This window comes from Aedes albopictus, chromosome 3 (assembly GCF_035046485.1).
Source record: "Aedes albopictus strain Foshan chromosome 3, AalbF5, whole genome shotgun sequence".
Taxonomy (NCBI): domain Eukaryota; kingdom Metazoa; phylum Arthropoda; class Insecta; order Diptera; family Culicidae; genus Aedes; species Aedes albopictus.
Window position 1 is genome coordinate 75,139,344 of NC_085138.1, and position 15,243 is coordinate 75,154,586.

A 15,243-nucleotide genomic window follows, 5' to 3' on the forward strand; every position below is an offset into this window, starting at 1 on the left:
GATTTTGTTATGGAAAATGATCAATTTTTTATGAGTCGTTTATATTTTAGCCATCAGGAAACAGCTCAACAGATTGAAGTTGAAGGAAGGAGAACCGATGCGACCACACCTTCTGATTTTTGACGACCTGGTTCGGCAGATGAAGACAGCTGGAGCGAAGGTGGACGAAACGGATTTAGTGGTACTGCTGTTTCAGTCGTTGCCGGATTCATACGACCCGCTGGTAACGGTCCTGGAGAATGTTCCGGAACAAGACCTGAAAATCGAAGCTGTTAAGCAACGAAACGGAACGGAGAAACCAGCGAAATGAAAGGAGCAGCGTTTTCTGGAGATAATTCGAAGAAACCACTGAAGTTCCAGGGTAAGTGCCATAAATGCGGCGAACGTGGCCGGCCACTTCAAGAAGGACTGTCGCCAGAAGTCCGGTGGAGAAGCCAATGCGGCTGCAAACCAAAGGAAAGCGGTATGTTTCGTGGCAAGCCGGGGAGATGTGAAACAGAGAAGCAGCAAACTTGTATTCATGCTCGATTCGGGATCCAGCGACCATCTAGTCAATGAAAGCGAAGCGTTTTCGGCGGTCCGAAAGTTGAAGCAACCCATCGTCATAAACGTGGCGAAGGATGGCCAATCCCTGGTGGCCAAGACGGTTGGAGAAATACATGGCAATATCAACCAGCAGTTCCCGTTGCACATGAAGGAGGTGTTGTACATCCCGGATTTGTGCGATAATTTTATGTCCGTAGAGAAGCTGGTAATTCTTCATTACATCAACGAAGCTAGCCATGAAAATGTTTGACACTTCTCAGGTCATTTTGACAGACCACACACATGCATGAAAAAGACGGATCATATATTCTACTTTATCGATCTTGTTGCCGTCCTTTTCATGCTCATGTTACAACTGTCAAAATGACCTGTGAATTGTCAGTCATTTTGAGGTTAGGTTCGTTGGTGTAATAAAGAATGGCTGGCGTTCAGGTGAGTTTTATCGGTAAGGTAGCAGTTCTGACTAAGGACGGAGAAACCATAGCAACCGCAAATCTGAGAGGCGCACTATTCTTCATTACACCAACGAACCTAACCTCAAAATGACTGACAATTCACAGGTCATTTTGACAAATGTAACATGAGCATGAAAAGGACGGCAACAAGATCGATAAAATGGAATCTAGCATCCGTCTTTTTCGTGCACGTGTGTGGTCTGTCAAAATGACCTGAGAAGTGTCATACATTTTCATGGCTAGCTTTGTTGGTGTAATGAAGAATATGAGCTGGAGATTGATCTGGAAGGGCCAACCGCAAGCTTGTGTGTGTCGGAAACGGACGCGCTGTGGCATCGACGCCTCGGGCATTTGAGCGAACCAGGAATGAGGACGATGGCGTCAAACACTCTGGTAACTGGTGCTGACTTTCGTGGAGGCAAGTTGAGCTTCTGCGATACTTGTGTACAAGGGAAGCAATGTCTCTACCTGTTTAGCGGAACTCGTGATCCATCAACCAGACCATTGGAACGAATTCACTCAGATAGGGTCTGGGACCATTTGGGCAGGAGCACCTATTTTGGGCACTTGCTGCTGTAACTCAGTCAATTTCAAACCGATTGGCTTCAATTTGTGTACATGACTAGATACTGTGCGTATCTGATCGTATCTCAAAAATTATGTCAATCGGTTCAAAATTGACTGAGTTATAGCAGCAAGTGCCCAAAATAGGTGCTTCTGCCCAAATGGTCCCAGACCCTATATGTGGTCCCATCGACCCCCCGGCTTGGGACGGATCAAGGTATTTTGTGAGTTTTATCGACGACCACTTTGCGGTGCTCTATCTGATGCGAAGGAAGTCCGAAGTGTTCAGCAAGTTCCATGAATACGAGGCTATGGCAACAGCGTAATTTGGCTTGAAGATTTCAAGATTAACAGTGGACCAAGGACATGAGTATGGCTCAAACGCACAAAAAGAATTTTATTGCAGAAAGGGCATCCAAATCGAGTCAACCGTGGCATATACGCCACAGCGAAATGGCGTTGCGGAAAGGTTCAACCGAACTGTGGTCGAGAAGGTCCGGGCCATGTTGATCGATGCAAGCTTTCCGAAGGAGTTGTGGCCTGAGGCGGTTCTCACCGCCGTCTATCTCATCAATCGAAGTCCGACTGCAGCCCTGCCAAAGATGTTTACCCCTGCTGAGTCCTGGTATGGAAGCAAACCGTGCTTGAAAAAGCTCCGTGTGTTTGGATTCCTGGACAACAACGAAAGAAACTGGATGCCAAAAGCCGGGAAACTATGATGGTTGGTTATGCTCCCAATGGCTACCGACTGTGGGACCGTGATGCAAGGAAGATCATTATTGCTCGAGACGTAAAGTGTGACGAAACCTGTTTTCCGTACGAAAAATTCCCCGAAACCAGAAATGATGAGCCGCTGATGATGTACTTTCCTCCCGAGCAAGAGGGGGAAGGCATCCGTGACGGACCGTAAATATCGAAGAGAATGCTGTTGAAGATCACGACTCTGACAACGACGAAACCGCAGAAACCAGGGCGTTTCCTTCGCAAATAGAACAGCACGAATCCGTGGATGAGGGTCAACCGTTGCTGAGGCGTAGCGAACGGGAGCGCAAGCTCCCTGGTAAGTTTCTTAATTTCTTCACGGGTTATGGAGCTGTTCCTGCCGTGTCATCCATTACAGATGTTCCCAACTGCTACAACGATATCGAGGGTCGAGATGATCGTGACCAATGGTTGAAGGCCGTTCGAGACGAACTGAATTCAATGGAGACGAACCGTGTGTGGAATCTGCAGCGTTGTCCTCAAGATGTCAAACCACTCCGATCGAAATGGGTATTCCGAGTGAAAGAGGATGCAAATGGTGAGAAGGTCCGGTACAAAGCCCGATTGGTAGTGAAAGGGTACCTGCAGCGCGAGGGCATCGATTATGAAGAGACCTACGCTCCTGTGCAGAGCTGCCACATACAGGGTTGTATACGAAAAAAAAATTTGGCACCCCCTCGTTTATTTTTAAACCGCAAGGCAATGGAACAAGTTTGTTAACTCATAAAATAGTATATTTTTGGAACTATTTTTTAAGCTTTCAGTCCTAGTAAAATACTTTGAGGCAGTAAAATAAACGAGGGGGTGCCAACTTTTTTCGTGTACGGAATACAGGTAATGTGGCAGCTCTGCTCCTGTGGCCAAACTAACCACGATTCGCACTGTTCTGGCTGTCGGCGTTCATCATCGTTTCCTGTTCCACCAGGACGTCAAGACAGCATTTCTACATGGAGCTCTAAAAGAGGATATCTACATGGCGGTTCCGGATGGCGTGGAAGCTGATCGAAAAATGGTATGCAAGTCCTTGTACGGGTTGAAGCAGTCCCCACGCTGCTGGAACGAGCGGTTGAATGGCCAGCTGCTCAAAATAGGGTTCATCAGGTCATGCCACGACTACTGCCTGTACACGAAGTGCGATGCGGACGACGAACTATGTGTCATCATCTATGTTGACGACTTGCTGATAGCTGGACGGAAGCTGAAATCGATTCTAAAATTGAAGAACGAACTCTCTGCCGTGTTCGAGATGACCGATTGTGGTGAGGCTAATCACTTCCTCGGAATGAAGCTGTCCTACAACCGCGCCGAAGGAACACTTCAACTATCACAAGAGGCTCAAGTAACCAAGATTCTGCAGCGATTTGGCATGGTGAATTGCAACCCTTGCAAAACCCCGATGGAGAAAGGACTCCAACTAACGCGGGAAGGAACAAGAACGAAGGAACCGTACAGAGAACTGTTAGGCAGCATGATGTACACTATGTTGTGTGTGCGTCCGGACATTTGTTACCCCGTTAGCTACATGGGACGCTTTCAACAAAACCCAACAGATCTTCATTGGCAATCGTTGAAGCGGATTGTTCGGTACATATTTACAAGGGCCCTGCGGACTCTGTTTGGAGTACAAACGCAAAGATGCTGCTGAACCACTGATGGGATTTGCCGACGCTGATTGGGCAGACGATTCTGACGATCGCAAATCGGTGAGCGAATATTTATTCAAGGTCTTCGGTGCTGCCGTATCATGGTCAAGTAAGAAGCAGACGACCGTGGCAACATCGTCAAGTGAAGCCGAATACGTTGCTCTAAGCTCTGCTGCATCAGAAGGGATTTGGTTGACTGGAATACTCGGAGACCTGAATGTGGACGTGAAACCTGTTGTAATCTACGAGGACAACCGTGGATGTATTGGTATGACCAGGAACCTCGAGACGAAGCGCAGTAAACATATCGATGTGAAGCATCATTTTATACGCGACCATATAGGGTAAAAGCTCCCTTAGTGGAGGTAGTACCAATAGTGGTGGTAGTGGCAATTTAGCACTATTTCGACCAAAAAGCTTGCAAATGGCATTTTTAATAGATGCATCATACCTAATTAATAACATTAATTCAATTTTGTCTTCAGGATTTGGCGGAAAACCTTTTTTAAATAATTATTTTCCTTAACTTTTTTGCTCCTTTGCACCTATAGTGGTGGCAGTGTTCCTATAGTGGTGGGTCCCATAAGAATTCAATGGGATGCACCACTATAGGAACCAATGTTAAATTTTACCTCCATAATAGGAGCCATGTACCTATACTGCCGTGAATCGCAAGTCAGTCCCATCTGCATTTTGGGCAAAATTGAGCTAATGGCAGTTTTCGATCTTTCTTCGGCTGATCTTTCAGCTGCGTGAATAAAAATATATAGTTTGTTCAGCAAAATCGAAAAACAACACCAAGTCAAATTGTCCCATAATGAAAAGTAATCGCAAGTCAGTCCCATTACGAACTTGTGTACCCTGCAGTGCAAAACCCAACACTATTTCAGCCACTTTTATATTTTTCGCAGTTACGTTTTCATGTTTGAAACAATTTGTGAAAGTTTCACGATGATCGCAGAAGTGTTCAATTTATGGCCATTTTTTTTCAAATTTCACATAGAAATCGAATTTAAAAACTTTAGAGTCCATTTTCTCAATGCCTACTTTTTACATATGGGACTGACTTGCGATTCACGGCAGTAATGTTAAAAACCACTTGTTAGTTGGTGCAAGTGATTTATTAGCAAAAATTGAAACAAACAATGGTTTTTACATTTTTCCTTGCAAATTTAAGAGAAAAGCTACCGATTAATGTTTTCAGACTTTTCATTTTGTGGTATTATCAATTTTATTCAATTATTTTAGTACAAGGAGCTACTAATAGCACCACTATTGGTACATTTACCCTAGAAGCTAGAAGATTGTTGATAGAATCAGTGAGCACTCAAGATCAACTTGCGGACATGTTCACCAAGGCGCTGGACACGTTTCCAGAAGCTGCGATGTAATCTCGGAATAAACGATTGAGAAGGGGTGAAGACCAAGCAACCTGAAGCAATCGTTTCAAGGGATCGCAGCAGCACAGACAAACAGACGTCTCACTCTACTCACTTCCCATCGTTTCCCTTTTTAACGGATTATTCAAATATTCCGTAGTTCGCAAATCGCTCGCTCATGGCGCTCGCATCGCTTTTGCTCCTGTTTGACGTTTGCTCACTACCGCCATCTACTCAGTGGGTTTGCGTACTACAGCATAACTAGCATTGGGCGATTATGTTTGCGTGACGATGATTTTTATCGCATTTTGTTCCAAGTGATACGTCTGTTTGTCTGTGGCAGCAGTCTATTATTAAGTTATGTATTTTATTCAAACCCATTCCATTGTCAAACTTCACACAATAAAGACGTTCTTCAAACCAAGTTATAAAAATAACTACGCAGGTCAATTCGAAAACCACAGCGAACAAAAAAAAAGTTTCCCATACCGGGAATCGAACCCGGGCCTTCCGGGTGAGAGCCGGATATCCTAACCACTAGACAATATGGGACTTGTTGAAGGCCGAGTTCTATATGTCCGAAAAATTCCATCGAATTTTCGTGTGAATATCAAGTTTCGTCATTTCAATGTGTTTTATTCTTCCATGACCATGTAGCATGACAACTTATGTATCATTCAAGCATCTCCATGGGAAGAACTCAGAAAAGGAGACTAATTACGAACAATAATTGTTATCTCCTTCCATCACCTTCATGACAAACATCTTTCGAAAAGACCCGAATCCATTTCTACGCTAAATAGGTAGGTCCCTATGCGCCTTACGAGAGACTGTGTCGGTGTGCGCCAACGAGCTCTCAGTAGAGGCACCTATGGTGAGCTGCTGTTGTTGCGCTTGCTGCTGGCCAAAATGATTTATTATTCAGCGACCTTTTTCATCGCCGACGCGACGTTGCTCTCGTTTTGGCCAGCTCGCATCGTTATTTAGCGTGACTTTAGGCCGGATCGGGACTTGAGGATACATATTTGGCGATTGAGGCGGGTGGTGGGATGGGCTGTTGTTGTTGTTGATATTGGTGGTAATTAATTACCTTATCTAGGGTGCGAATGTACCCACGCGAGTGAACAGAAGCTGTACACTGAAGTTTCAATAGCATTGGCGTCTGGACCATGTGCTGGCTCAATTCGATGGAAATAGAAAATGGAATGTTTGACAAAATGTGCACACTGGTTAAAGTAATCGAAGCTATATCTGGAGCAACATTTGAGAGGAGAGGTCTTGTGCTTTTTTTCGAACATGCTTCGTAGGGCCTAACAGCAGCCCGCCCACGCATGCGAACACCATTATCCGAAAATCGATGTTTACCCTAACTTCATTCAAACTGAAAACATATCTCGCGTTTAGTATCATACAAGCGTATCTACAATGATCGATTTCTCTTCATCGATTTTCTCTTTTGATTTTTCCGGAAAATACAAACAGTGTTCGGATGATCTCTTGATGTTTTTCGGTGCAGGACAACTAGGACTAGCATCTAGAAAAATATTAGAATTACTAGCCACAGAAGCCCAATGTCGCGACTGTTCATGTGACTAACATCTAGTTTGCCACGCCCTTATAGCGTCAGTAGCGGTACTAGAAGTGTCAAATAAATTTTGTTTACCAAAACAATTATTTTATAATCGGATTCTCCACCCAAAAATTAGTCGAAATCCAAAATTTCATAATTTTTGGAGTGCGAGAACTATTTTTAAAATGCATTTAAATTTTGTATGGGATTTTTTTTGTTCGGGTCGAACTGTCATTTTATCGATTGAACTGTCATTCTATCCACGAAAATAAAAACTATTTTGTTATTTTAGCCATCAAAACAAAGCTATTGGGGTCCAATAAAATCACGTTATACTCAGAAAAATGAGTTCTATCGATTAGGCTATAGAAAATAGCAATATTTTATTCACTAAACAACCCAATTATTACAATTAAAGTTTTTAAAATAATTAAATAAGAAAAGTGACTACAGCGTCAATGGAGTTCTAGTGTATTTTTATTAGAAAAATAAAAGTGCCTGGAAGTGATTTGCCGCCCAAGTTATTGACCAAAGAGATCGATGAAGAGAAATCGATCATTGTAGATACGCCCGTATGATATACAGGTAATCTTCGATATAACGTACCCTCGATATAGCGTACCCTCGATTTAGCGAATTCGATATAACGTACATTTTGCTTCGATATAACGTACAACATGAAAATTTATATTTTTCACAGGAATAACCCTCAGATAAACTACGACATCACTCAAATCAATGTTTTGTTGCAGTATTAGCCTTGTTACCCAGAATTAGCGCAATTTGGGGAAAAAATTAGTGTACGTTATATCGAAGCAAAATGTACGTTATATCGAAGCACAAAAAACGAAATTATTTTTTTCGTGAAATCTCATGTTTTTCGTTATTGGTTTTGTAAATTTCACCGAAATCATTGTTTGAGGTTAATTTCACATAGAATACAACAACACTATCATAAAAAATATTAAATTTTTATCTGCTTCGATATAACGTACACTTCGATATAACGTACAAAGAGAAAAGTTTTTTGTACGTTATATCGAAGAGTACCTGTACCGCATTTAGTTCACCACTGGACTGCGCACTGTCTTCATAAGTGCGAAAACGTAAATAAGAGTGCGCGATTACATCAAATCAAGTTGATGTCTTCGGCGCACTATTTCTTCAATCAATGCTGAATAAGTGCTCTGAAGACACCGAGTTGATTTGATGCCATCGCGCACTTTTATTCGCGTTTTCGCACTCATGAAAACTAGTGCGATAGTCCAGTGGTGAACTGAATGCGCTATACTAAGCGTGAGAATTGTACAAAGGTTTTTTCAGACGGATCGTTCAGCAGACCGAAGAGCTATCCAGTAGAGACGAGTGGCGCGACAATATTATTGCGTTAGCACACATGCTCGATGCATGACATGCGAGTTTGTCATTTCATATTTACTGTCATGCCTACTGCGTTTCTGAAACTTTAAGTCCCTAGCCAATCCTAAGCTCCCGTTAAAATGTATGAAAAGTCGATTTTCAAAAACCTCTCAATTTATCCATGTTTTTTGTCTCATAATCCTTCCTTGGGTGGAGTCTAATAAAACTAAACTAATACGATCCAAATCGGATCTTCCATTCACAAGTTATGCGCTTATTGACTCAACCAAACTTGTTGCATCATTCATTCCAGTGCCTCCTTCCATCCGACCAATTACTTACATACAAACAACTTGCCCGCAGCTGATTATGCTGCGATTTCATTGCTCCCAAAAGTGACCGCAAACCAAGGCGCTCAAATCCCCAGATGAGCTAGTAGCTAGTAGGTAGCAAACCTCGCACCGATGCAAAACAAAATCAACGAAAGGCCCCTGCCCCTGCGTCGACACAACCACCATATCGTGTCATTACGGTTGTCAAGTTTACCAACAACCTCCTCTGCCATCACCATCGTCAGCACCACGCCAGGTCAGTGTAGATCAGAGCGCTTCTAGCCAAGAGCGAGTGTTCACACACAAATCGCATCACTCCTCGCACGCACGCCACGCACACCCCTCCCGATTGTACCGACGATGTGCAGTGCACCCGGGTGCTCGGTGTGCATTTCCAAAGCCATATCGGAGACGGCGGCGGCATTGCGAAGCGAAGAGTGGCCAGCGGGGGCAAAACCTTAAACCCGCCGAACGACACAACACACAACAGGCGGGCGGGCGGAACATACAAAATCCAGCCTGATGGACTCGTCTGCCAGAGTGCCAGCAAGCGGTAGCAGCAGTGCACCACTGGATTGGTTGCCTGATGAGCTGAAGAAGATGCGGTGGATGGAGGCCAGGCAGGACATAAAAACAGATGGAACACGGTGAAGTGCGAACAGATGAATGCAAGGCAACCGATACAACAACACCAGCAACAACAACTGAGTCATGTACGCGCGCTAACAGCTTGTGACACTCAGCCAAGTGTGTGCGATTGCTCTCGAAAATTCGTTGCGGCAGAAGGTGGTTGAGAGAGAGCGCGCGCGGCACTCACTGCTCATGGAAGCTAATTGCCACAAAGAAGGAAGTTTTTAAACGACGATTCGAACGAACCGACGAACCCACTCAAGGTTTTGTTTTGTGGCGGTACCACTCAGCGGTCGCTCACTTACACGGACGCACTTGGCGAGCCGAAGCGCCGTTCGCGAGTGTGTTGGTGAGTGAAACCCGAACAGTGTCACTAACAGCGCTCTCCTCTCCGGACGGGTCCGTGCGATCGGTCGCCGCCGTGGGTGGTGAGTGAGCGGGGCGAGCGCGACAGATTTGCCTTGGCGATATGCCACGGAACCACGCGCGCCTACCGATGAGTACCTACTCCTCGAGAACGGAATAATGCAAGCGGTCGTCGGTGGTGAACGTGAGCGCACGCGTGCGCGCTTTTTTATTATCTGATACATTTTTCGCCTTCAACGTCGCCGTGGCGTCGTCGATTGCCGTCGACGTCGTCGTCAGAGATCTTGGGAAAATTGTTGCTGTGCCGCTTGACGTGCTGCTATTAGCGCGCGCGGGGACTTTTGCCACTTATGGAAAAATTCATGAGGGACCAGGCATGAGATAGTGTAGGGCGATAGAACAGAGATAGGGAATTTCATTTCTAAGTGGTTTTTAGCGGGTGCAATATGCTGGTTAATAAGTCTGTAATATGTACAAGTTCCCGTGCATAAATAATACTTCTTAGTTCATGGTATGCATTGCTATACCTATCTTTTTACTGAGCTGGAGAACTCGCACATTATTTTTTGATTTGAACAAATTCTAACCTTGCGAATGAAACAAATAAAGAAAGCATTCACTGGAGTCAGGCAAAGCTTGGAGCGTCAAAATTTAATTTGATCAATTATGACTACGCTAAAGAGTTGTTTATTTAAAAAAAAATGTCAGATATTCATATACATATAAACATGCATACATGCATCATCCTCATTAGGTTCAATACATACAGAAGCTTCTCTAGTCTTATCATGTTCAATTCAATTCATACGTGAGACGCAGCAGTTTCAATGCTATCAAATATTTGTTGAATTTCGGTAACACTCTTAGTGCGCAAAACACTTGAAAGTTCATATGAACAGCACGATATCAATAACCGCAATCCATAGATATTCGCTTCTTTTTTTGTATTTTGTATTCATCCACCTATGAGGTGACGCAGGCTTCCACGTATGATGTGGCGCCATTGAACCATACTGAAAAGGCTTAAAAGTGTGAGGCTGGTTGAATAACACTGGCTTACAACATTTATGAACTCAGTATGCTCGTTGAACGGTGATGAAGAACAATTCGGCTAGCTGCTGTTTTGGTGCGATAGACTTCGTCGTACGCAAAACGAGAAAAATTATCATCTCGTAAGTGGAGGGAAATTGAAACGTGTAATTTCGCGTAGCTATTCGATTTCCAGTGCTATAGGGTCTGATTATTGACAGTCTACATCTTTTTTGCTTCCATCTGATGAGCCATTGGCAAAGGTTAATTGGAATATCTGTAATAATTGGCTATTTCCCGTCTGATATGACGGGAATTAGTACATATGACGAAGTAGATTTCTACCCTATATTGCCACCTAGAATTTTGGGAACACAAGGTGGCCAATTTTTCTAGCTGCGATACTATCCTTACCAGCTGTTTTGTTGTTTTAGAGCTGTTTTGCTTGTTTTTGATGGACTGCATCCTTTCATCCCCTTAGCTTTAAAGTAGTTGATTCGTGGTTGATTACAGGAGCCCCCACAGAATCTCACTTCATGTAAAAAAAAGAATTAGTGCAAGAAACATCCCTTGTTTCCATTTTTATATCAGAAACTTCAAATTACTGTCTACCAAGCATGGGAAAACTCATTCGCTCACCCGAATGCCGGCGATGCAAAATAGCAAAAAGAACGCCAACAACCCAATACTGAGTGAGAGCACGGCGCACTAAGAACGAACGCAACACGAACGGCAACCGACGCCACCGAAGCGAATCAGGAGAGAAACAAATAGAGTGCGAAATGAATCAGCTTGCATCGGTGTATACGAGAAGAACGATCGCTCTCTCAACTACCGAGTGGCATTCAGTTGATTGAATCAAAACGCACTCACTGATTCAATTCCCAGTACTGAATGCTTCCACTGAACGCCAAATGAACGTTCCAACATGAATGCTCTCGCACCCGACTCAGAACGCAAACATTCGTTCGATCTTGGTTCGTTCGCCTTCGGCACTCAGATTCGGTAGCGATTCATTCGGCCGTCGTTGCTTGCGTCGCCCGGTGCTCGGCGATTAGAAAGAAAGGGCAATGAAAGTGGAAAGATTTTGCTTGGCTGGGGGAGATGCACACTCGCATCAGATTGTGCGTGGATGTGAGTGAGGGATACCCAATAAATGAATTATTTTTTTCCCATCCTTGCTGTCTACAATCTATATACTAGCAAGATTTTTGTGATATATTATGGTTCTTATTAGGAAGACTGCAGTCCAGATACATACTTATGAAATTTTTAACGTCCTAGGTTAACTTTTTCCATTTCGGTCATAGTCAGTTTTGTACAGTTGCACTGCACAAGATATTTTACCGACAATACTGGAGAAAATCTTCGCCTGAATTCTCAAGGAACTCAAAAAAGCAGTAGAATTAAGAGTCAAAAAGTTCCTGCTGAATATTCGTGTTTGTTTCTGCCGAAAGTTATCTTAGCAAATTTACAACCTATTCAAATCGAACCCCCAAAGCTATTGAAACGTGCTTTGAGAAACCGTAGCAAACATTTTACGCGAATTATATTGAAGAGTTTCGGTCCGAATTATGTAAAAATATGGTTTGTTTCTTCGGAGAATTTTTTCATGAATTAATTATGTAAAATTTATGGCGAATTCCTGACAAAACTCATAAAATGTTTGAAGATATTGTAGGAGAGATTTGCCTTGATATTTGCTGAGTAATCCAAACAAATCTAGAGAGAATTTAAAAAGCTTTGCAAACATTTGTTTTTGAAAAAAAAAACGGCTTTGTACTATTTTGAAGATTTCCTTTAAATTTCATAGGATAATCAATTAAAAATGAAGTCAGAAATTCCATCAGGTAGTTGTCATGGGGTTTCACATAATTTTCTGCAGCAGTTTCTATTACAATATTAGCACTATGGTGTTTCCATTGCACCATAAAGCTTCATCAAAAATTTATTTCAGAATTTAATCGAAAATTAATTAGCAGGTTTCCAAGCAGTGCCCTTAGTAGAGCCAGTGGCGTAGCAAGGGGAGTGCGATGGGTGCGGTCCGCACCGGGCCCCTGATTTCAGGGGGGCCTCCAAATCAAGGGAGGTTTCTAACACAAGTTTGAATATAGTTCGTAAAATAACGAAAGATTGCTATAAGTTCAACACTTCGCAGAGCTGCTGATAGGTATGTGGGGGCCCCTTCGTAATTATCAATAGTTTTTTAAAATGGGGCACACAGATGGCCCAAAAATTACAAGAAAAATGAGTTAGAATTAAAAATGAATTTTACGAAATTCAATATCGATATGGAAGTGAAATTCATGAGCATTGTGAAAACGTCCCTGATATCCTAATAACAGGACCAAACATAGTTGTTGACTTAGCTTGAGGTAGCAGCTGAAATTCAGGGGCCGCATTTATAAAAAATAAGATCTGAACACGTGTCAGGTCAAAACTGTATTAACAATAATTTATCGTTTTTTTTTGCTTTCGTATGAAAAATAAGTGCAATCAACGTATCCAACGATTTCATCAAGTATTTCTTTCCAACCCAGGTAACCACTAAGCATTTGAATAAGCCGTGTATCAGCCCGTATTACGCATTTAAACTGCTTGCTGCCCTACATAAGCAGTTCGAATGCATAGCTGCCTTGAGTTAGCATTAGCTGTGCTGCTCAAAAGCTTTCGGCTGTTAATTAGCATTTCAACTGCTTGAAGTGGTTTCACTTGGGAGCATGCAGAATGCTTTTCAACTGCTCTTTAAATGCTAGGAGCAAAAAGGTTGGGAGATATGTTACGCATTTGGCAACACATTTTGTCTCTCTTTTACAGAGCCTATGCTTCTGTTTACAAATTTGTGCATCTTATTTATTTCTTCATTTTCCCCTACTCATCCAAAAGCACCAAAGAAAACATTACTGCAGCTGGATTGGATTGGGAACTTGTCCATCAAAAATTCACCAATTATTTATCATTTCGTCGCCAATTATTTATCATATGTGCCGAATAAGTGGATGCTTTGGTGGATCATAGGATTGTTTGAAAGAGGGAAGAAATAATCATATTCCACAGATATTTAAAAGAAGCGATCGTAATGCTCTACGACAATGAAATATCTCAATGAAAACAAGTTTTGGATGTTGAATCTGAAGCTGTTATCGAATCATTCTTTATGTTGGCGATTAAATCAACGCACGCCACCGGAACAGCTTTAGCATCGTGGATCAGGAGCAACAGAATCCGAAGCAGATATGATTAATCAATCTCCGGATCGTAAGTTCAAACCTACATCACTACAAAAATCAGCAAAAAAGTACTACCTAGCACCGGCTGGAATATGGAAGGACGATGAAGCGGGGAAGCAGGCTGAGAGAACGAGAAGCAGACGTCAATCTATTTTTGTTTTTTTTTGCTCGACGAGGCGTTACGCTTCTTTGACATTTCGTCACGACGTTCCTGAAGGTATAGCACTAAGACAGCCCGTTATTTTGCCAAAACCTGCTGTGAGGTAGCACTATAGGCGCATATACAGCTAATTAGCATTAAACGCCTTGTCGTAAGGGCTACTATAATGCTGAAGGAATGCTATTTTAAATGCTTACTGGTTACTTGGGAAGTATTCCATGAAGGGTTTCTGCGAGAATTCCTTCGGGCAAGGTAAATACTTAACCTTGCCTTCGGGAATATGTATTACGATTTATCTAGCAGTTACTTCAAATACTTCTACATAAATTCCTCTAAGATTTACTTCAGAACTTTTTTCATGGATTGCTTCAGGAATTCTTCCAAGCACTCATTTTGGAATACTTGAATTGATGCCTTCAGGAACACCTCCAAGAATTTCTTCCGGAATTTCTTAAAAAAGTTATCAAGGAATCCTTCAAAAATTCTATCAAGGATTATTTTTTTACGAACTCCTTCACTGCCGTAATTCTGCAAAGTGACGTAAGCGCCATTCAAAATGTCGATATTTTTTGGTATATTGCATATAATATCTGGTGTAAAAAATAACACTGTGGTATGCCTGCTGTATTAGAATGCAAGATATAGTCGTAATCTATCATCTATGGAAAGAAACTTAGAGGATGAGCAAGAGTTTTATGCAATATAACCAAAAAATGTGCAAAAACTATCAATGTCGCTTACGTCACTTTGCAGAATTACGGCAGTTCAGGAATATGTCTTTCGATCCCTTTATAAAGTCCTTCAAGGATTATGTCATGAAGTCCTTCAACGAATCCTTCAGATGAACCTTAAGGAATTTCTCCAAAGGATTCTTTTAGGCTTCTCCAAGAAGGATTCTTGCAGGAGTTCCTCATGGAAAATATCTTTGATGAATTTCTGAGATCATGTTTGATCAGGTATGGCTCCTGAATGGATCCTTGTAAGATTTTCTAAAGGAATTTGTAGAAACGCTTGCAGGAAGTTTTGGAGGAATTTTTAAAGGAATCCTCGAAGAATCTTCTAGATGTTATTCTAAGATGTATTCGGAAAGAATCATTGGGTTGATTTTGGAGATTTCTTTAATAACATTCTTGACGGATTACTACTGTACTATGAAGTTGTAGTAGAAGTATTAGAAGTACTATGAGGAATTACATAAAGGATTCCTGAAGAAATTTT

The 15,243-nt window shown here is 42.3% G+C and overlaps 1 long non-coding RNA gene and 1 other non-coding gene across 2 annotated transcripts in view; both read right to left on the reverse strand.

The window, feature by feature from the left end:
* LOC134291443 (uncharacterized) overlaps positions 1–15,243 on the reverse strand; it is a 388,672-nt gene that overhangs the window by 16,209 nt on the left and 357,220 nt on the right. The window lies entirely within an intron of this gene.
* Trnae-cuc (transfer RNA glutamic acid (anticodon CUC)) lies at positions 5,830–5,901 on the reverse strand. The gene has a single exon. It is a non-coding gene; the product is annotated as a tRNA-Glu (tRNA).